Consider the following 25,197-nt stretch of genomic DNA (forward strand, 5'->3'; position numbering starts at 1 on the left):
GTATTGACAATTTTCTTCTGTTAAATCCTAATAAATGTTGCTTTATCACGTATTGTAAAAATAAGACAATTGCTCAAAATTCGTATGAAATTAATGGTGTGAAATTACTTAGAGTAGATTCATTTAAGGATTTGGGTATTTATTTTACACACAACTTATGTTTTAAAATGCATGAATAATCTTTCGGACTTTTAAACCGTCTAGCTTCAAAATCTTATGATTTAATCAGAACATATTTATAACTAGCCATACTCGTCCGCTTCGCTGCACTTGTTAGAAAATAAATATAAAGTGATTATATAATTAAAATAGGACATTTAATAAAGGCAACATCCATCTTTGGTGCGTGGATAATTCGTTTAATATTTTTCTAAATTAGTCTTTAATGCCTCCTTTAATAAATCACTCCAAATTAATATCAATATAGAGTGGATTGTGTACAAGACAATTTTTTATGTTGGCTTCACTGTGCGTCTTTTTTTCTCTGTTAAGTTTATTTATACACCCTTTAACATCTATGGTTATGTCGCGTGTTTACAATGTGTGGGTATACCAGTAGGCCGTTTTTACTCTTGTTGAGTTCCTGTTTCTATTGTGTGTTGTAGATGGCTTGTGCTCATGTAACTGATTATAGATTTGGATTAATATTTATCGTATTGGTAATTGAGGCGATGATGAATCATGACATGTAAATTTGCAATTTGGGCATTTGCCTTTATGACTAACATGTAAACATTCTGATAAGGGCAGATAAAAAAGTTAATTTTTTTCTTCCACCATGTTAATAATGTCAAAAAAGTGCTTATACAAATTTTGGCCACTCGACCGCAATTACGAGGCCGTCCAGAAAGCGATTTTCCTTGGGGCCGTTTACAGAAATAAAATCACAATTGCATGGAAAGATTTATTGAAACAGATACAGCAATTGTTGCTCTACTTGTCAACATACCACCCACTGGAACTGAGACATTTGTCATAACATGGAATCAATTTTTTGTATCGTAGAAGTGTCGAAGTCATCCGCCAGGGATCGGAACTAGCGTTTGACAGCAGTCTGTACCTCTCTGTCGATCCATGATATGACAAATGTCTCAATTCCGGTGTAGAATATGTTGAAAAATAGCTCAACAATTGCTGTGTCTATTCCAATAAATGTTTCCAATGAAATTGTGCTTTCTTGCTGTTAACAGCCCCTAGCGCACTTATTTTTTACGGCCCTCGTAATTGCGGTCGAGTTGCCAAAATTTGTATAAGCACTTCATTCAACATTATTAAATAGCGAAAGAAAAAACTAACTTTTTTATCTGCCCCCATCAGAATGTTTGTTTGTAAGAGAAACCATGAAAAATCCCAATCAGGTTGGTCGGCCACAGGGTTTGAACCCGTGGCCTCACGAATGGGAGTCTCAAACTCTACCGTCTGAGGCAACTTGCTCGGTTATGCACAATTATTTATGCAAAGAAAAAAAAATGATAATGAATGTTGTACATAAATATTATTTTAAGAAACACAGGAAACTAATATGGATAAATTAGAAGCGCAAGAACGCCATTTCGTGACACTTTTTAACGTGGATCCAGGTTTCATCAGTGGTCAGAAACCGCCTCAAAAATCTCACTTATTTTTATCGAATCGAGCGAGACAATCTCCCAAAATTTGAGATCGGTCTTAACAAATGAGGAACACACCTTGCGGAGAGCATGGACATGCCCAAGACTTTGACTAAGATGTGGCGCAACTTTTCAGTTGAGATACGCATAACCTTGCTATTCCCGGTCATTCAACACAATATCGTGAATTTTTCGTAACTTTCGGTGCTGGACCCGGGACTCATTTCACCAGCATTATCACCTTCATCTCATTCAGACGCTAAATAACCTGATATGTTGATAAAGCGTCGTAAAATAACCCACTAACACTACGATTTCTTCAGTTGTCTCTGCTGCTAACATCCACTGAGCGGGTCGTCTTCCACACTCACTCAACCATGTTTAAACAGTGCCGCCCATAGTTTCACAGTCTAAAACACTGGAGCGGATTCCGCTTTAATTTCTGTTGGACTCATTCCCTTTTTTACGAAATATTTAAAGACAGTAAGAAGCTCGATATCTTCCAATTTTACCAAATATGTTCGGGTCACTAACTTCAAAATTAAACTACACAAAATGTAGTCAAAAGAAAATTGTGGTTTTTTGTGCTTGAACTAATGTAAAATGTCAGGTAATAATGGCGGTAGTGTTGTCGCGTTTTCAATCCCATCTATGTTTCAGGCCATGAACTTTTCAAACGCATCTCGTACAATGACTGAATTGACAGATGGCCCCACATAGATGCGTAACTCCTTTCGGACTCCAACAACCATTCTCACATAAAGGAATTGTGACACTCAATAAACCTGAGGCTGCGTTGCTAGACTTCGGACCCTTCTTCCATATGAAGGAGAGGAAAAACTAAGCTCTATCACTGAAACATGCTATATTATGTAGATTGTTACGGCATTACAAATTCATGGTTCTTTTACTTTTATAAGGCTTTTATTCAGTTATTCTTATAAGAAATTAATTTAGAAACCTAACAAGACGAAACGAAATTGTACATTATTATGATTTTACTGAGGAAAAAAAAAAACAAATCTAGTATTGTGTGATATTTTGTACCTCCACATCTATAATAATCACAATCGTCAGCTCTCTGTTATCTGCAGCGCTCCCATTTGTCAATGCCGTATCACTCAACCCCCCCCCACCCTATTTTTTCGTTATTGACAGGAATCAAAGGTGTTCTCAATCACACACCAGTAACATCGCAATCCATCATTGCGTAAGCATCACTGGATTGAACGTACAGCATAGGTACAAAGCGAAACAATGTTGCCAAACTTATAACCACTTTTGACGAACTATATCGCAGTAATTTGAAAATGAATAATCCATAAAATTGGATGGTGTGTAGCTTTGCGGTAGCTCTCCCACACTTCCATATCCTCTGTATTAGAAGTGCGTGGTGAATATCAGACACACAATTCTTTGTCCCAACTGAAGAACCGTTAGACTATGAATAATAGGAACAGTATTGGCTTCAGAGTCATTTACCGCCCCTTTTATTTTGTTCATATGATGGAGAAGGTGGATCCAATCTTCTAAACTTTGTGAAATAATTTCATGACCAGCAATGGAGTAAGCCCAAACTACGCCTTTTCTGGGTAATCCAGCAATACTTCTTCTCATATCTTTCAACATATAATAAGTTATTAATAGTCTGCAATACTCTGCGCCTTTGTTATTTTTCACCATCTTTTTGGCCGACCTGTGCTTCTTTTTCTAACTCGACACTTATCCTTTCCTATGTTTAAGAATTTTCCATTTTTCATACGACATACATGACCATCCCAAACTTTTTTCTAATTTTAATCCAATGCAGGCCTGCAGAACCCGTAAGTAGGGGAAATATGACGTCAGCCTTACTCCACTTCTATTAGGGATGATCGACTTCTGCGTAGAGTTGTTTATATTCTTTGCGCGTGAAAGGTCCGTGGCGGCACTATAATTTTCAAAAAGGACTATAATAGTCATTGTATGTAATTATAATGCGTTATATGGTTTCAAGGTTAAAATTATGCTAGATTTCCTGTCGGTAGTTTCTTTGAAATTTCTTTGCAACTAGCCTGCACTTCCCTCCTGTCATCACCTATGGAAATATAAATTTGTAGCATTTAAGTAATGAATGTTGAAAGTCAATATTCATTTCATTACAAAATGAACACAATGAGTGATGTCCTTAATTTAGCAGTATATAAATAAACATTTAATATATAGTTCGTAATAATGAACTTACTCGAAAGTTCGTCTGTTCCATAATTCTTAATATGGACTTTGTTGAAATGTAGTTTAATATTGAAATGACGAGTAGAAATAAATTGGATGGGACACAGTAAATAAGCAGTTCTTTCGTTTTCTTTAACAACAAAATAATCATATTCCTATTTCCTTTGGAATTATTACTATTCACGGGTTTAGATTTTGCATGTTCCAGTTCTCTTCAAACTGCAGTAAGCGTATTGTGTGTGTGTGTGTGTGTGTGTGTGTGTGTGTGTCTGTGTATACACTTCCGAGCAAAAAAAAAAAACGCAACACTTGAATAAATTTGAAATATCAAACCATAATACGAATTATAGCATTACTGTGTGCTTCTATGGACCTCTTTGTGTTAGGCAAGTGTTATTTCATGATTTTGGAAGAAACGTTTACCCATTGGGTGGTTTGTGACACCATCTTTGCCACTTCCTGTCCCTTAGTCTGTATTTATTGCTGTGACGTTAAAATTTACAACCCTAAACACAAGCAGCTAAAACAAATTTACAACATTTTTGTTTTCTTTTTTTGCTTATAATGGAATTCTGTGATATTGAACTGAGTTTTAAACAACGTTTAAAAGAGTTAAGATGCCGTTAAAACCCATGAAAGCTGCTAGAGCTGTGGCGTTGGTAGAGGATGGCCGCATCTTACGTTATGTGGCTCAGGTGTTGCATACAACTCCGTCGACGGTTTCACGTACAGTGCAGAGGTACAGGGAACTTCGTTCATATTCTCGAAGACCGGGATATGGTAAGAAACGATTAACTTCTTGCAATAGATGACCAGTTCTTGCGCCTTCAAGTGCTGCGTAACCGCTGCACCACTGGGGTCTAAGCCAGAAATGACTAGAAAAAGTGCGAGGTGTGAATGCCAGTGAGCGGACTGTGAGGAGGAGGTTACATGATGCTGGCCTGATCTCCAGAAGACCTGCTCCTGGCTCAGAACTTACAAGAAAACATCGTGAAACTCGCTTACAGTTTGCAAAGGAAGATCAGGAATGGGCTAAGAACAGTTTTGTTCTCCGATGAGACCCAATTCTGCCTCAGATCCCCAGATGGAAGAGAAAAAGTGTTGAAGAGGACTGGATAAAGGTATTCTCCATGCAAATTTTCATCAAGGACAGCATTTCAACCGTTCAATGATGGTGTGGGCAGGCATCAGTTTTACTCTACGAATGGACCTTGTCTTTGTGGAGGGTGAGTTTCTTACTGCCCATCGCTACATGAAAGAAATCCTTGGGGAACATGTTCTTTCTTTTGCTTCATTCATTGGTGACAATTTCGTGCTCTTGGAAGACAGTACACGTTCTCTTGTGGCGCGATATGTCCTCCAGTACCTCAATGAAGTAGGGATCCAACTCATGCAATGGCCATCACGTAGTCCGGATCTTAACCCAATTGATCATCTGTGGGGTATTTTAGGAAGGAATGTCCGTCACCATGATTCAGATACTCTTCAAGATCTACGGGGCCATGTATGCAACATCTGAGTCCCATAACGTAAGCTGTGGTCATCCTCTACCAACGCGACTTCTCTAGTGACGTTCTCGGGGCTTAACGGCATCTTAACTCTCGTAAATATTGTTTAAAACTGACTTCATTATCACAGAATTCCATTATAAGCATAAAAAGAAAACAATAGCGTTGTAGCTTTGTTTTGGCTGCTTGTTTTTAGGGTTGTAAATTTTAATGGCACAGCAATAAATATAGAGTAAGGGACTGGAAGTGGCAAAAAGGGTGTCATAAACCACCCAATGAGTATACTTTCCTTTCCAAAACATGAATTAATACTTGCTTAAGACAAACAGGTGCATAGAAGCACACAGTAATGTTATAATTTGTATTATAGTCTGATATTTCAAATTTATTCAAGTGTTGCGTTTTTTTGCTCGGCAGTGTATGTATATATATATATATATATATATATATATATATTTGGCTGCAACATTTTACTGTGCACCAGAGAAGAGGACATGGAGATGGAGCACCTGGCTAATTGTGAAACTCTTAGGACATTTGTGGACCTTCCATCAAAATATTGGAAAGCAAGAAGGATGATGACTTCATTGTTAAATCCAGAGCATTAGATACACACACATATTTGGCTGCAGTGTGTTACAATGTTGAATGACAGCAATGACCTTCGGTCATATAGCTACCACTCACTTATCAACATACAATTTATATATCATCCTATTACTAGTAAAACCAGTTAAGTCCAGTAATGCAAGTTTTGTTAAAACAATAGGTAATTAAAACTTTATTAATGCATGAAAAATCATAATAAATTCTTAAAATAAAGTAATTGCTTTGTTGCCTACAACATTTCGGACTTATTCTATTTTAGTAGAATACAGAGCACAGAAAGAAAAGTCGGGGACTGTACTTAACTTATTTTACACAAAAAGTGGACTTAATCAGTTTTACTATATATACATAGGTAGACCTTCTTACATTATATGCACGCACGCATTTTAAAATTTATTTTACTTGTCTTTTAACTTATTTATTTCTCTCATTCTTTTTTCTCTTAATTTTCAAAGATATGTTCCTAAGGATTTTGTTATAGGTTCATTTGTAACTCTTGATAGCGTACTGTGTACCTGCCGCCGCGAGAATGAATGTTGATGCAGCCGAGCGTAACTAGAACGCTATGACCACACTGGTAGAAAAGGTGGGTGGGGTAGAAGTGATACGGAGGCAGTCGCTCTGAGGATCTACAGTTCTCCAGGTCTGATCCAATGTGAGATTTGCTCTATTCTTAACCTCTTAATATTTTATTTGCTGTTGCTCTTAAAATTTCATATCAAATTTTTATGAAAATAGTCTTGCTTCATTTTTGACTTGGTACCCAGTATGTAAGACAATTGATCTAACAAGTTAACAACACTGATATAATAAGTTCTTACTTATGCATCAACCTCTAAATGTTTATACTCTTCGTTGTTTCTCTATAAATAATCTGAAATTCTATTGGCTTTATTCTCTTTGTTAAATATTTCCTCTTTTAAACATACATAGTTAGTAATATTTATGCCTAAATATTCGAATCTGACGCTTGTTTAATAATATTATTACCTATGTACTGACATTACATAGGTTTTTCGATAAGTTATAAACATATTCTTCTGCTGTTATGTTAAACTAGTAAAGTAATCCTTTAAGCCGAGCGACCTGTCAGTAGGTTGGATAACTATTCCCAACAAGAAGCTAGGTTGGTGAGCAAAAGGTTAAACTATTGCTTGTTGCTTTGAACACTCAATTTCATAGCATGGGAAAAGACTAAAGGGAGCTAACACTCTGAAATGAATGTGAGGGGGGACAAGAAAAGCAAAAGTAAGTAACGCAGAGGAAAGCCTCCACGAAAGTAAACCACCGGAGACCGTTTAAATAAGTTACCCTCAGAGAACCAATTCACCATTATTTCCCCTTTAATTTATAACGAAAGAAAATATCAGTTTTTTAATGCTAGTGAGAGTATTCGATTTCTACGAGGGTCCTTTCGAAAATAATGCCTCGTATTTATTATATGGAAATTAAAACAGATACGTAGAGCATAATAACACAGTTAAATAGAAAAAGGTTTTAGCTACATACAGTTATTTGTTCACATAGTCATCACCTTTCGTTACGCATTTTTGCCAGCAATAAACATACTCTGCATGCCGCGCTCGTAAAAATCTGAAACAGCAGAAGCAAGCCACTTTGTTACAGCTGCGATGACAGCAGCCTTGTCTGAAAAATGTTGCTGTCAACAGAGTTCATCTTTCATAGGCTCAAAGAAGTGGAAGTCTGAAAGCACTAAGTCGGGACTATACGGTGGATGTGATAGAACAATCCAGCCAAATTTTGCGACGTGCTCAGTTGTCGCGAAATTGGTATGGGGCCTGGTCCTATCGCGTTGCAAGCGAAAGGTTTTCTTCTCTGGCCTGACTCTGAAAATTCAGGCTTTCAGTTTAACCAGAATTGACAGTTTCTCCAGGCTCCAGGGCATCCAAAAGAACCACACCCCTCCTATCCCAGAAGACAGTCATTTTCGCCACTGTTGAAACGCACTACTCACAGTCTTACTGTGCTCGTATCCACTGTATGGTCCCCGTATGCCTTCAGCAAACTTCGATGAATTTCAATGGGTGCAATTTGTTCGGGAGTGAGGAATTCAGTAACACATCCCTGTTTCTATGCCGGATAGCAATTTGGTTGTTTGCCTTGTTGCCAGTATCTGTCGCACGACAACCAAACTAACAGAACATTAGTGTGAAGGTTCAACCTTTACTACAACGCCACTCACATCCAGCTCAGATGTTAAGGTCAACACAAAAAAATAGGAGGCATTACTTTCGGAACGGGCCTTGTAACAACAAAGAATTTTTGTTCACTCTTTAACTTCCATCTTCCTTTGCTGCTGGTATTCAACGTTTCCATAATATTATTTATTCTTATATTTCGATAAATATTCAACTCAATATTTTAAAATGGTTATGCTGCTTAACAACGTCCGTATAGGCCTACGTCATATAAACTTCATTGTCCTGTTTTTCTAACTATGAACAATGATTGCAACTTTATATTCAACTTACCTCGAGTATAAAGAGTATATTTTTAATACTTTGGCTCAGACTATATACAAAACCAGATCACTTGTCATTAATTTAGAAGTACGCTTTTCTTGTCAATTGTCATGCTCTACGAGTAGAATGGTATGTATTTATTCTCTTCACTATTTCGACATAAATATTTATTGTTTTGTTTTAATAATTCATTCAATAAAGTACAACATAAAATAAGGTGCTATTAACTTATGAATTTGTTTTTCTTTCTTTGCAGTACATATTCATCTGTCTTTCCGTTGTTTTCCTTTTTAATTGTAGTACCTGAATGTATAACTCCCGACACTGTTTTACAATCAATGTCTTCATCTTGAAATTAAAATCTCCTTTACGGTTACCCACGGATTTCAGTAATTTCAATATTGAATAGCATTTAATTTATGTACTTTAGGCTTCAATAATAATAGTGATAACCATTTTTCCGACTTTCTCCACAGCACAGCGGATCATAGTTTTACTTACCCATACAAAGGGCAGATTTGTCGACCGCTATACTTCGCAGGAGGAAGGATCATTGAGATGTTACATTAATAGGATATCATTGGCCATGTAACTTAGGACTGATTTGTATCGAAACGTAAAATAATATACAGGGTGTGTCTGAATTTCCATTTCAGACTTTGAGACCTTGTAGTGGGGAACAAGACGGTTAAGTTTTGCACAGGAACTCTTGTCGGGAAACGTATCGTTCCCCCGCTACAAACAACACACCATCATATCACATGTTGAACTATCCCACTTCTGCTGCTTACTGCACGTTGTTTTTCTTCTGGGTCCACTTACAAGAAGAGCTCGATGTGACGACCAGTGACTTAAAAAAACACACATACGCACGCACACACACACACACACACACACGGTACCTACGTACACGATCACCAATACCTGAACATCCGCTGCAGCCATAACCCGCGCCAGCAAGTCTTCCTCTGATTCCACAGGGGTCTCATAAATCAATCCCTTCATGTGGCCCTACAGGAAGTAGTTTAGCGCAGCCAAGTCGGGTGAACGTGCAGGCCAAGCACTCGGGCCATCACGACCTATTCATTGTTGCCGTGGAGCACCACAGTCGGACCTGTTGGCGGTGAATGCACCCATCTCAGAGGTCCACTGGTAAACCTTGGAAAAGAGAATGTGCGAAGGTATCTAGTGGTGTGGAAAACGCTCCTCATACAGCTGTCGAGCAGCCCTCCCATTGCACCGAGCTTCATCATGGTTAACTACACGTTTGGGGAATACGCCGATATGATGTTGTTATACTGCGGGAGATTTGAACGTGTGTTATCTTGTGGTATCTCAGTAATTTGAAATTTTACTGAAAACATTTTTCCTCATTCCACAATTATTTTCTGAAATTTTACTCCTCATCGACAAACATGGTTCGAACACGGGAAGACTTCAGTACTCACATATATAAGTTTAATAGCTGTAGATTCAGTTTTTCCATCTTGTTTATACTTTTGACTTTTTCTTTTCCCTTGTATTATTCTATGTTTTGAGTTTCACCTCGTTTTTATCCATTTATTAAAAATTCACTTTTACTTTCTGTTACTTCTAGGTACAAATATAGGTGCTGCAATCAGAAGAATATTGAATTTTATGCTCTCTATATTTTATATATGTAATGATTTTCAAAATAATATTTGTGAGTTGTCTTTACATCAATGAAGGAACGCAGACTTAGGCCTACATATTGAGCAACGCAATGTGCTACATATCCAATTTGCTGACCAAGGAATGAAATATTCGTCTCGTCATTTAGCAAGTATGACTGCCTCAAAGAGCTTATTTCTGTGTTATTTGCTCTTATGCCCTTCAGATCTCGTGTAATACTATAAGAGCACCCCATATCTGCCGTTGGTGTTTTGAACTCGAATTCTTTTCAGAGCTGTTACGCTATTGTCCTTTCTTCTTCTTCTTCTTCTTCTTCTTCTTCTTCTTCTTCTTCTTCTTCTTCTTCTTCTTCTTCTTCTCAACCTAAAAAATTCTTTCTTCGCTATAAATATGAGGATTCATCTTCTGATGACTCTCTGTATTCGACAATTACTATTGAGGTACGCGACTACGACATCACTACTGTGGAATGACGCAAGATGTAAGTAATTATTGCTAACACCGAAATGCTCACATCTTCTCCAATTAGTATTTTTTTACTTTGCATTAGAGAATGCAGCATAGTGCGGATTTTCTATCTTTAAGGTTACACAGTACAGTTTGTTAAGTTATTTTGGTAGTATAATATATGTTTAAGTCCACACCTGTGGAGTAACGGTCAGAACGTCTGGCCGCGAAACCAGGTGGCCCGGGTTCGAATCCCGGTCGGGGCAAGTTATCTGGTTGAGTTTTTTCCGGGGTTTTCCCTCAACCCAATACGAGCAACTGCTGGGTAACTTTAGGTGCTGGACCCCGGACTCATTTCACCGGCATTATCACCTTCATTTCATTCAGACGCTAAATAACTTAGATATTGATACAGCGTCGTAAAATAATCCAATAAAATAAAAAAAATATGTTTAAGATTGAGACCATTAAACAAATTGCAATTATACAGAGTGCAACTAAATGGTACTACACAAAATTCTGTAGAAACGTTTCTTACAACTTAAGGATGAAAGTAAGTTATATGAATGTAACTTCGGAAAAATTTTATTTCTTTGTCAGAGCTCTTTCTCTACAACTCTTGTTTACATTGTAGGACCCACAAGCTAGCTAGTTTTTGTCTGAAATGTCATAACAGCTGTCGTGTGTATAGTACAGCATACTCCATAAGAGAACATTGAACATGGGAATAGTGGAAAACGCACAGAAATAGATGTACAATTTTAAAAACAATTGACGGCGTGACACTTGGTAGTGAAAAAGTTAAAATATTGAAGAGCGATTCACACCAGTAAATTTGTATGTGTGCTGTTTGCTCTGTGTTCAAGATGGGTGGCTGTAGTAAGTCTCTCTTCGTGCTGCCTCTGTATCGATTAGAAGGCAAATCGTAATTATACACCTGAGGCCAATTTCATTTAGAAAATCATTTTTTAATTTCTAATACGTTATCAACCCCCCGCGGTGCCTTTATGGTTTACATCAGTGACATTCAATCTTTTTTGTTAGCATACTCCCAAAATATATTTGTACCTCCAAACTGCAATGCAATTATATAAGAATTAACAAAAGACTTGACTATGCTATATTAAATGTAAATTATTATTATTATTATTATTATTATTATTATTATTATTATTATTATCATTATTATTATACAGTAAGTATTAATACAAAACAATAATAATAATAATAATAATAATAATAATAATAATAATAATAATAATAATAATAATAATAATAATAATAATAAGAGTAGTAGTAATGATTTACATTAAATGTTATTCAAGCAAGGAGAAACAAAAGTTGTTATTGCAAAAGAAACTATAATATAATGGAATTAATTATCAATAAGTATAATAAAATAATGGTTCGAATCTCATGGGGGAAGAAATTTTCTGATGAAATTTCGGCCAGTGTATGGTGCCCAGCCAGCATCGTGATGCACTTGGGGAGCTACGATAGGTAGCGAAATCCAGTTGCGAACGCCAGCTGTAACGGCTGGAGGGATCAGCGTCCTGATCACGCGATACCTCCAATACGGTTGGATGATCGTCCACCTCTGCTTCGGCATGTGAACGTGAAGCCAGCAGTCGGCTGGTCGGTCTGGACTCTTCAAGGGCTGTGGCTCGACTGTTTATTATTATTATTATTATTATTATTATTATTATTATTATTATTATTATTATTATAAAATAAATATATCAGCATTTTTACATACGTAACCAGTGGGATGTGTACCTCTTGAGACAATTCCGCGTGCCCCTGTGGGTACGTGTACCATAGATTGAATACTACTGGTCTACATCATCATGCTTGACTCGAGTCAAGGAATATTTAGGACTAAGGGGGATGAAATTATATAAGAATGGAGAAAGTTACACAATGCAGAACAACACGCATTGCATTCTTCACCTCACATAGAGGGGCAGAGAAGGCCTGACGGCCTTATCTCTACCAGGTTAAATAAATAAATCTAATCTAATCTAAATCTAAAATAATTAGGAACATTAAATGAAGATAGGCAGTTGGAAGACCTGAGGAGAAAAGACTTTTGGGTAGGCCGTGAAGAGATGGAAGGATAATATTAAAATGGATTTCCAGGAGGTGGGATATGATGCTAGGGACTGGATTAATTCCTCAGGATAGGGACAGATAGTGAGCTTATGTGAGGGTGGCAATGAACCTCCGGGTTCTTTAAAAGTCATTTGTAAGTAAGTAAAGATGCATCTATATCTACATGATTCAATTTTCCATGCGTTTACGCATGCAATCTGGGGAGAATATTGAAAGAATCAAGTCGAAAACGAATATTCAATTAATATACATGCAGATTTTGTGTCTACAGGTGCGCCGTGTTAGACGTCATCTTCACTACGCAGGCTATACATAAAAATAAATAAATATTAAATACCAATCCGATACATAGGCCTACTTGATTCGCGAAATTGTGGTTGAACAACCCATAGGCACTCGTATTTGCGATAATCTTCGTTAAAGCTAATCGTACGTGCCGCCATTTTCTGCTTAAAAGGTCCACCATCACCAAACAAAACAATTTCCAGTTTATTCAAGGCCACCTACAATAATCAGCTGCTCGCTACATGCTGCTGTTGAACGAAATATGCACAAGATACCCACCGGCGTGGCGTTGAATGGTTTTCATTGCCGCATGCGCTCTCATTTTTAGTAGAAAAAGCATGCACAATTGGATGCGTTTCGTTCACTCTTGCATGTATTGCTTGAACGCGTAAAAGTTGAAAGAAAAGTTGAACCGTGTTGAAGCACCTTAAGTGAGTCCCTTTCAGATCCGCGTTCTTTATTTAGATAGAAGTACCATGAGCTTTGCTATCAATAATTGGAGCACATTTCCGATTCCCGCATGTCCTTTTAGTTCTTTTACATCTGTTATACATCCCTTCCAAACGTTTTATAAGATATAAAAGAATTGAAAGTAACCGACGACATGTAAACAACATCGGTCTGGTAGGCATAATTCTAGCACTTGATTACAAGTTTGATATAGAATTTTAAGGGCGATAAATGTCTTGAATATTACTTCCTGCAATAATAAAGCTAAGAGACTCATATCTTAGAGTTAAGGCATATAAAATAATGTTTTCTGCCAATGTTATGTCTTCAAGGAAGATTTACACTGATAATTTCACGTTTAAGTTTGAGCTTCGCACACCTGTAGATTTGTAAGACTACAGCATCTGATTGTTGAATGAGGAAAATAAAACACAATATAATAACTCTTAATGTCTTTGTGAAACTTCTAAACAGATGAGGAAATTTGTGAATATCTCCGTTAGGTATCAGATTAAAAACGTTCATGGAAGTTCGGGGGAGAAAAGTCTGAAGTTTTACGTTCGATGTCATTCTTATAAGAGGTGCCAGAGACAAAGAAATAGCTATGTGAACTCGAGGGTTAGGAAATGTTTGCTCCCTAGTAAAAAACTTAATTGCATCTCTAAAAGGCTATAAAATGCCAATAAAACCGAATTTTATATATATATATATATTTAAAATTTAAGCTTACTTTTATCTCTTTTTAATTGTTTGGGTTCGTGGTATTAACCACTTTTCTAATTTCGAAATACGTTGTCCCATTGCAGAAATTAAACAGTACCGTAGAAGTGGTAAAATCGGTGAATATATAATCGATCATTTGCGATTTTTATCGAAAATAATATTATTATTCTCTCAGTTATTTGTTATAATTTTGTTATGCTGGCTGCATTTCTTGACAATTGAAAAGTAAACGGGAGGGATAACAAAAATCCCACGCACACCAACAGTGGGAACACAGTGTAATTATCGTTGAAGTGAAAACTGTTATTCTTTGTTTTTTTCTCTTAAACAAAAATCCTTACAAACTCTAAATTATCGTCAGCAGTGAAAGGAGACAGTAAGTAGCCTATAAGTGAGTACATTTCGTTGAGAATATATCCTGAAATAACAATTTTGCAGCTCGTAAGTTTAATGTAAGTACTAAAACATATTATTTTAAGAAAACTTGTATTTTTGTAGGGTTACGAAACTTCGTAAATGACATTCTTGTAGATTAATATTTTTGTTCTTTGTCGGTATTTTGCTCGAAAGCTTAATGACATAATTTTATTGTGTTGAGGTTCCAAAATAGTATTCCATCTCCAATTTGGATAATTTATTAATAGAAGATTGCAATTCTATCACTGACTTCTCTAGCAAGACCTGTTTGTAAGCAAATAAAGGATTATTGATAATTTTACCAACTTTTATTCTTCGTAATCAAAATTTACCACTGCCTGTTACCACCAATACAATTGTTAAAAATACTGGTGAGAAATTGAATCCTTGTCTAAAGTCTTAATTTCGACGGGGCAGTTGAAAAGGGAAATAACTCAATATTTGAAGAATGAGACAAATTAATTTTAAAACTTCATATAGCTGTGAAAAATATAATTAACAGACTCTTATTTGAAACTTATAGTATATATAAAACATCATTAATATAATTTGGAGTAATTTCAACGATCCATTAATTTTTCACAGAAACATAAAGCTTTGAAATACAGGTTTCTCAACACATTAAATTTTGAGTTGTTTCTCTTTTGAACTCTGCTGTCGATTTATAGGAATATTATTCTAAAATGTTGCGCGGTGGAAGATTTATTTAACATTTAATTGATACAGATTTTTATTAACTCTATAAAGATATATAATATATTTACTTAGGTTATGTTACAAATTTAAATCTTCCTTCTTAAGATCTTTTCCTACATATTATCCTATTTCCATTCTCGGACGCAGTGTTTCAAACCTCTTCTATTAACCGTCCAATAGCTCCAGCTTGCCGCATGGAGAGATTATTCCGATACAAAACAAGAGAAGCTGAGCCATTCATCAAGATTACAATAGATGCTTGGAATAGTGTTGCACCACACGCAACTTCTCCGATATCCAATATTTCCTCTAACGGAAGAAACTTTCCTAGGAACTTAACGTTTTATGTTTTAACGCCATATATTTCTTCAATAAACACATAAATCTCTATGTTATAATTTACTGTAACACATATCTGTATGTTGTACACGGGGAGCCGGTATATTTCATACAGTCAAGACAGAATAACCACTATGCAGAAATAGTGTAGGCGAGGTAGAAAAATCCTGAGTATTTCTTCCCCATCGGATCTATTGCGTCTACCTCACCAAAGTTAAACGCCAGAATTGATTAATATGATGTACTGTTGTGTTCAGATAGCTTGGCTAGTGTTATGCGCGAACATTAGAGTAGGGGTGATGTGGAGTGAGTCAGTTTCTTGGCATATTCAGTGGGGAATGAGGAGAACTGCATGAATGCTGACGTAAGTTATAGCCATGCTGAAAAACGTTGGTCATGTCCTGCACTCTATGGGTGATCACAGTATTTCCACTCACTGCTATCGAAACACCCATACTTGACATTCTTCTACTGTCAAACTAAACTACAATGTCAGATTACGATACTAATGTTTTTGCAACAGTTAGTATACTACGCATTTGCACAGGAAGAAGAAAATATGAACTCCACAGGATCTGCACAGTGACCAACCCATACATCCCTTTTCTCCGTATCAGAAACAAATTGACTTCCTTTGTTTATTGTGGATAATGATGACCGGCCAAGCTATCTAAACACAACAATAGTCGCTTTGTAATTTTTTTACTAGTACTAACGTAGTCCTTCGCCGTGGCGTCGTGGTTTAAGGTATTCTGCCTAGGACTCGCGTTACGGAATGCGCGCTGGTTCGAGTGCTCATGTGGAAATAAATTTTCTCATGAAATTTCGGCCAGTGTATGGGACCGGTGCCCATCCAGCTTCGTGATACACTGTGGGAGCTACGATAGGTAGAGAATCCGGTTACGAAAGCCAGCTATAACGGTTGGGGGATCACCGTACTAACCACATGATACCTCCATTCTGGTTGGATGATCGTTCACCTCTGCTTCGGCATGTGGACGTGAGGCCAGCAGCCGGCTGGTCGGTAATGGTGCTTTATGGGCTGTCGTGCCTCGGATTAGGATTATTGTGGGGGGGGGAACCTACAAAGGAGAACTTGTTTCGGGTACAAAGCACGTACGGTCAGAAGATCCGTGCACTAGATTAGACAAAATTATGATAATATAAAATTTGTATGTATAATATTACTCAATAAATCCATCTATTTATCTACTCTTATTATTAGTACTAACGTGTGTCAGATTGGCACCCAAAGATATATTTTGAAATAAAATATTATGGTACAAATAATGGTTTCATATATGATATTTAAGTTACAGAAACTTCAATATGTCCTTTGTGGAAGGACTATTATATCAATTTAAAGAAAGTTTAATGATTATATTGCAACCATTCATAAATGTACTAATGTTTTAATTGTAAATAATCAATCTTCTGTGATCCAGAATAATTGTCAGTGAATATATTTCTATATTAACATCACATTTAGATAGTAGGTGGAATTTCCAGGGAAAGTATTTCAATATGTTTTGTGAAACACTCTGTGTGTTGAAGAAGAGTTTGGACTATGTGAAAGCTGATCAGAAAAATTAAAAAAATATATATATAAAAGTAAAAAGTAGGTAGACGGTGGAAGGTAAAAACCGTAAATATCTGAATAAACGGCACATAGTGGGATCAAATATTATGCGCACTTGCTTTTAAACAAGTGGGTAGGAATATACAAATAAAACGTGAACGGAATTGCAATGGCAGTCATTCTTGATAGTCGAGAAAATCAAAACGTTCTTCTTCATTGCAAAGCTCGTAAAACTGGTCGTATCGGTAGACGATTTCCACAGAAAAAGCCGAATGTCATATATGGCAACTGCGCTAAGATTACAAGAAATGTTTACTGTATTGACTAGGTATTACATGAAAATCACACACTATACGTGCCATTCCCTCGATGTCGCGTCTGTTGTGATGCTTTACCGTTTTAAGAAACAACATTTTTATTATGTGATAATATAATATTGTTGTCTTACCCACATATTACAACCATAACCATGATAATTATAAGCAAAATAATTATCTTAATGCACATATCTATATTAATTTAGTGATTAACAAATAACTCCTCTTTTTTTCATCTGCTGATACTTTCTCTTTAAATTCTTATGACTTAAGGGAGAGGATTTAAATTAATACCAACTGAACGATTCCTAAATTTTACTCGTATTCTATCTTATTGTTTTCAATTTTCAATTTGTACGAAGTATAATAAAAGGAAATTTTGATTCTGCAAAACTTAGCACAATATTAAAAAAATGCAAGTTTTCACAACCCTTAAGCCTTGAAAAGTGGTTTATGATGTGCTCTTTTGACGTTTAAAATCTATATTCGATCTACACTAATAGAACAAAATGAATGGATTTTGTGGAACGTAAATAACACTGACGTAATTCGATTTAGGTTGCCATGGAAATTCTTATGTTATCTATTATATAATTTGAACTGGTAATGGAAATTACGGGAAAACGGCTGAACGGATTTTAATAAATGACCCCTTATTTTGAAGCTTGGAACCCAAAGTTTTTCGGAAAAATAGGAGTTTTCTGTGAAATGTCAATTTTCCTACATCATTTTCCTTTCTTCCATAATCCATCTTTCGTCAGTTTTGAGAACTAATTAATTGCATTCACGGCCGACTTGATGTTCGCTTCCTTAAGCATTTCAGAATAAAACAAAACACACACTACAATAAACAATAGGCTATTACACGAAGGCCATGACCTACAGGACTGCTGACAGAGTTCAGACGGCTCAGATTCTTTCCCATCATAATGCCAATATGTCGATCTACATTTGTGCAATTATTTGATAACGTATAAAAAATAATTTACAGGTCTGATTCTCTGGCCTGTAGTTTTCCGAGTACAGCTGTGTATTGGATATTAAGAACTACAAAACTTAAGAATGTTTGATGACATTATTACTATTAAAAATGAAATATTATTATAGTTAATGCAACACATAATGCTAAACTGATATATGAAAGTGAAATCGTTTGGGGCTTTATGTAAGTAGATGCACAGAAAGAATATTTTATATTAGATCTTCATTTCTATAATTTACTGAGTAATGGCTATATATAAACTTATGTTACTGAAAACTATAAAACTTACGTAAGGTAACAATATTGTTATTAAAAATGAAATACTTTTATAGTTATTAAGCAAGTGGTGTGGGTCTTTTTCATATAACTTATGTAATGGCAGTGTGATATAGATATTTATATGTCTGATTCTCTAATTTTCCTTGGTAGTAATTGAGTCGTGCTTCCTATTTTAGCTGCGTCTTTAAACTACATCAATATTAATTTCATATTTCTTTGGTTTAATCAATTAGATTTGTGATCGCTGCCAAGCATATTTTGTTGTAAGGAAAATAGCATGCCATTTCACTTCTTGCTACCGTGATGAGTAAGTTTATTTCCCGCAACCAGCGACAAATGAAACACTGAAACTGCTAACGATTTACAATGGACAATTTTATTTAGGGCATATATAAGATTCTACAACTCTGACATATCATTCACCTCATTTTCCACATCTCAGCAATAAATTCCTCACAACAGCCTATATTACTGAAAATATATGGAATAACATTCATTGTTACACAAATTAATCCAGGAGTATTTGGAGGAAGCGCAAAAATTATAATTACTAAGGAAAGACCAAAAGGTATTACTTACTGATAAAATAAGGGGCCTACAAGATTTTGCAGTCTCTTGATCACCTCAGCAAGATCTCTTAGTGGGAAAAAGTGATTTTGCCCTCTACATTTCAGGGTAGTTCACGAAACATGCAGCAGCTAAACCAAGATGCTAAGTCATTTATTCAAAGCATGACAAACCTTACATTTTCTTAACTTTCACCTACAATCCGCAATGACCTGAAATAGCTACTTCATTACTCCCACATGAAAAACTCGCTGATCGTCCTGACATTGTTACTTGCGGTTTCGCATTGAAACTCAAGAACTGAAGACGGATAGGTTCAAGGAAAAGTAATTGGTATTAAAAAAACATTCAGAGAGAGTATGTTTCACTATTATGGAAGCAAATAAATTTCAAAATGTCTGGTATTCTTCATTGAAAATAAATCTGAACAATTTTTATTTGAACTTCTTATGGACTTAGTTTGGAGCATTTGCTGCACAAGCCACTATTATTCTATAAACTTAAAGAGATCTTTTATAGACACAAAGGAAGTTTGCCTTATAGACCTACATAATCTGCTTCTAAGAGTTTACTTTAATCCCTAGGGAGGGGTAACAATATATTTTAAAATATATTATTCACTTCTGCTTTGAAATGAACGCGAAAGCAAAGCGTGCACATACATGCATATCTACAGAGAGTTAATACAAGCTTGGCACTAGTCACATCATGTAGATAGATAAATTTAATAGTAATGACAATATATTTATGGACAATTTTAAAGTGCTTATACACAGTTATTTGTTAGTTTTCTGTGACTCAAGAACACTGTCTTACGTGTCTAGTGAATTCTTTTGCCATGCTTTATTATTATTTACTTATTTATGGTTTTAAGGAACCCGGAGGTTCATTGCCGCCTTCACATAAGCCTGGCATCGGTCCCTATCCTGAGCAAGAAATCCAGTCTCTACAATCATATCCCACCTTCATCAAATACATTTTAATATTATCCTCCCATCTACGTCTCAGCCTCCCCAAAGGTCCTTTTCCCTCCGGCCTCCAAACTAACACCACAGTTTAGTATTAGACTGTGCTAACACTCTATACGCATTTCTGGATTCGCCCATAGCCTACGTGCTACATGTTCTGCCCACCTCAAACGTCTGGATTTAATATTCCTAATTGTGAGGTAAAGAATACAATGCGTGCAGTACTGCGTTGTGTAACTTATCTCCATTCTCCTGAAACTTCATCCCTCTTTTTTTCAAGTAGGCTAGGTTATTTTACGACACTGTATTAACATCTCAGGTTATTTATTGTCTGAATGAAATGGAGAAGATCATGCCGGTGAAATGAGTCTGGCGTCCAGCACCGATAGTTATCGAGCATTTGCTCATATTGGGTTCAGGGAAAATCCCGGAAAATATCTCAACCAGGTAAGTAGCCTCGACCGGGATTCAAACCCGGGCCATCTGGTTTCGCGACCAGACTCGCTAACCGTTACTCCACAGGTGTGTACACATCCCCCTTAGACCCAAATATTTTCCTAAGCACATTATTCTCGAACACCCTTAACCTCTGTTCCTCTCTGAAAGTGAGAGTCTAAGTTTGACAGCCACACAGAACAACTGGTAATATAACTGTTTTATACATTCTAAATTTCAGGTTTTTTGACAGCAGACTGAATGACAAAAGCTTCTCAACCGAATAATAACAGACATTTCCCATATTTAATCTGCGTTTAATTTCCTCCCGAGTATCTTTTATATTTTGTTAGTGTTGCTCCAAGTTATTTGAATTTTTCCACACTTTCAAAGGATAAATTTCTAATTTTTATATTTCCATTTCGTACAATAGGTTATTCTGGTCACGAGACATAAGCATATACTTTATGTTTTCGAGATTTATTTCCAAATCTATCTCTTTACTTGCTTCAAGTAAAATGTTCGTGTTTTACCTAATAGTTTGTGGATTTTCTCCTAACATATTCCCGTCCACAGTGGATACAGCGTCTATGGTGGGTCTACTGTAGACAAATCTTCTCTCACAGCCACATTTCTATCATAATTATTAAAGATATACAGTAACTCCAGTTTTCTCGCTGAAAAATCTGCCACTGAATCACTATTGGACTTGAAATGATGGGAAAACATCAAATCGATCTGCACTCCACTGTAATCCACCAGTTCCATCCAATCGCCGTCTAAAATATGTCTCATCCCAGCAGCCTTAGCAACTCCGCCAGTCGTTTTCCGTTATGGCAATGATCTCCTTTCTGGAAAATATTTCACGCGTTAATACTACGAAGATTGCCGATAGCGGAGAGGATATTCTCCAGCACTCAGTGCGCTTTGCTCCTCGATCCGCAGTTTTATCCTATCTGCGACAGTGTAACGATTCAACATGCAAGTCATGAGTTGAGACAAACAACCACAAGGCGATCTACGATCTTACATGACGCGTATACTAACAACGATCATAATAACTTGACAAAATTAGTGTTATAACCCACAAATGTCAGTAATTTTTTTAATCTAGTGTTTTTTACGCAATAATTACCACTTGAGACCAAGAATTAAGAATGTAATAGTCGTTAAGCATTAAGGGGGTTGGGGTAATTTGGGTATAGTGAGGTAATTTGGATATTCTTTTTTTTTTCTTTCTTTATCTTAGTTTAACTTCTCCCTCTTAAATTCATTTATGTGACAGGGCCGCGACCAGTCGGGAGAGGAATTAATCTATTGCAGCCGTGGCGAAAATGTGATCGTGCGCCGAGTCACTGTATAACCTTAAACGTGCATATTGCCTATGGAGGAAGGTGGACACCCGAAGGGGAAGTGAAGCAACTGTCTGACTTATTAACGGATTTTCATTTTCCTTACGTCAAGCACTTAAATATAATTTTATACAGTATAAGGTTTAGTACTTGTAACGAAGAAAGAAATTAATAAGAAAACTTAGAACACATTATCACAACCTAAAATTAACTGTCTTCACAATGTCTCTGCGACAGAGTTTCAAAATCAGGAATTATGTCACTTACTGCCAGTCGTAGTTGATGACGAAGGTATTTGTCTGTCAGTCGTGATCTAAATTTGGTTTTTATTATTTTCATTGTTGAAAATAATTTTTCACAAACGAAAGTTGTAGCGAACATGGCTTCAACAGAGCAAGCGAAAGAACGAAGTTTTGGTTTTTTATTTTTTGGCAAAGATTTAAAAAGTTAAACATTTGTCAAGTCCTTACATCTAGCTTTCATTTAACATCACATTGTAAATCTGTGAGCTAACCACATTATTCGTACATCTGCTGAAAAGGATCGACTTACGGTGATGATGATGTTAATAATAATAATAATAATAATAATAATAATAATAATAATAATAATAATATTTAACCTTTTAATGTTTCATGAGTGACATGTAGTATAATACCGTTTTATGTTATACAACCGTTTTTCTCGTAATACTTGTGAACAAATCATACATTTAATATTCTCATCATACTGGCCAAAAAAAAAAAATGCGTCCTCCCATCCTACTTGAAACTTTCGTTTTTGTAGAGGTACATGGTTTCGAAAGAGACATTCCGACAATACGCCACTTTCGGGTCAGATACAAATACAAATGGAAAGGAGTTTGACTCCAGTGGCTTGACTGAGAGGGTGGGGGTTGGGGGAGGTCGGAAGCAAGAGAAAGGCATAGCTATCATTGTGAGCCACAATGTGCTCGCTAGTCAGATTTTCGCCACGGCTGATCTATTGGATCACATACATACTTTTTTGACCACATAAGACATGGAGGGCCTCCCCGGACGAGGGATCAGCTCAATGCCAGGGCCACCTCCGATACAACATAAACATTTAAGACATTATACAACATTCACTTACACATAAGAAAAGATTAAAGGAAGGACCGCAGTCCATGGCCGGACTTTCAAGAGGTACAATCCCGGCATAACTGAGGAAACCATGACAAAACTCGTTAGTACTGCCGGCCCCTGGGATCGAACTCCGGACCTCCCGAATGTAAGGCTAGCTCTCTACCACGCCGCTAGCCCGCTCGGTTAATTTGGATATGTTTCAATTTATTGAATAAAACTTTATCTAATATTCAAACATATGTCAATTTAATATAGGCCCTACTTATACTGTGTATTTCACAATTGCCTATCATGAAGCGTTAAAAATGTGTGTTGATCACACCGATACTGTCTGGTAAAAAAAGTTTTATTTTCCAATGTGTGAAATGATACATCATATTGAAAGCAATATTGTTGTGGAACCAGCTGTGATACAGTAACAGAATTCAAGCATGTGTACATTACACATGTTTAGAACAAATTTTAATAAATTTAGTGCTGTATGATTAATAGTTTATTAGTAAATTACAATATACAAACCTGGGGTAATTTGAATATAATTATAGGTTAATTAGTAACTAACTTAATTTTCCTTCCAGAACATGCCATGTACAAAACTTATGGATTGGTGTAAGACAAATATACGGTGTGATTTCTGTCCCTGATTTTGATGGGAGATATTTTAAGTTTAGAAAAGAAGCCTTATCAAGAACTTAAGTATTGGCTGAAATATTTTTTATCATGTTAGGTATAATTAAAATGTTTAAATGTCTATCTAACCTCAGCATTCTGTTCTACAATGGTTGGAATAATTTGATTTTATAAGGACTTTAAAGCATGTTTTTATTCAATAATATGGATTAGACCCAAATTGCCCCATCCATTGAATATATTGAGTATAGCTAATCTTAGGGTTATTATTATGATAAAAAGAGGCCAACATACTTCAAATTCAATAGAATCATTCTAGAAGGCCACAGTGCTAACATATATAAAAACTGACTGGAAAAGTTTATCGTGGTAACATGCTATGTGTCTCTTAACATAAAACAGGCTCTTCTTATACCCAAATTACCCCAACGCACCCTAATTCAATTATGAACTAATGCCACATTGACCATCGGTCGAAAACGACCATGTAACGAATTCTACAGCAATTTATCCTGTAGTTATTGAGTGTATATAAAGCTTTAATACAAGCAAAATAAGCAGTAAATAAATGACTAGTTACTTGAAAATCATAGCTATTATATTTTTTAGATATTGTTAGTAAGGGGAGCAAAATTTTTACTGAATGAGATAAAGGTGTTAGTACATGTAATCACAAAAAATGAGATTAAAGAAACGTTGTAAAAATATTGAAGTCCACACCTGTGGAGTAACGGCTAGCGCGTCTGGCCACGAAACCAGGTGGCCCGGGTTTGAATTCCGGTCGGTGCAAGTTACCTGGTTGAGGTTTTTTCCGGGGTTTTCCCTCAACCCAATATAAGCAAATGCTGGGTAACTTTCGGTGGTGGACTCCGGACTCATTTCACCGACATTATCACCACCTTTTCATTCAGACGCTAAATAACCTGACATACTGATACGGCGTTGTACAATAACCTACTAAAAAATATTGTACCTAACTTTTCTTACCTTTAAACCAAAGACTAGGAAAAAATCGCTGTACGACCGCGAGGGATCTATGGGGACCTTAACCCCAATAAGATTTCTTAAGAAACAAGGAAAGGCTTTTAAATTTGCAAACACTGTTCTCAAAGGAATATTTCAAGGCCCACAGATTGCTCAATCAGATTTGATTAACTCTATATAATAATAAACCGTGGCGCCACAGCCCTTGAAGGATCCAGACCGACCAGCCGGCTGCCGGCCTCACATTCACATGCCGAAGCAGAGGTGGACGATCATCCAACGAGAATGGAGATGTCGTGTGGTTAGCATGATGATCCCCCAGCCGTTATAGCTGGCTTTCGAAATCGGATTTCGCTACCTATCATAGCTCCCCAAGTTCATCACGATGCTGAGTGGGCACCGGTCACATAAACTGGCTGAAATTTCATGACAAAATTTCTTCCCCCATGAGA

This window comes from Periplaneta americana, chromosome 2 (genome assembly GCF_040183065.1).
Source record: "Periplaneta americana isolate PAMFEO1 chromosome 2, P.americana_PAMFEO1_priV1, whole genome shotgun sequence".
In the NCBI taxonomy this organism is placed as follows: Eukaryota; Metazoa; Arthropoda; class Insecta; order Blattodea; family Blattidae; genus Periplaneta; species Periplaneta americana.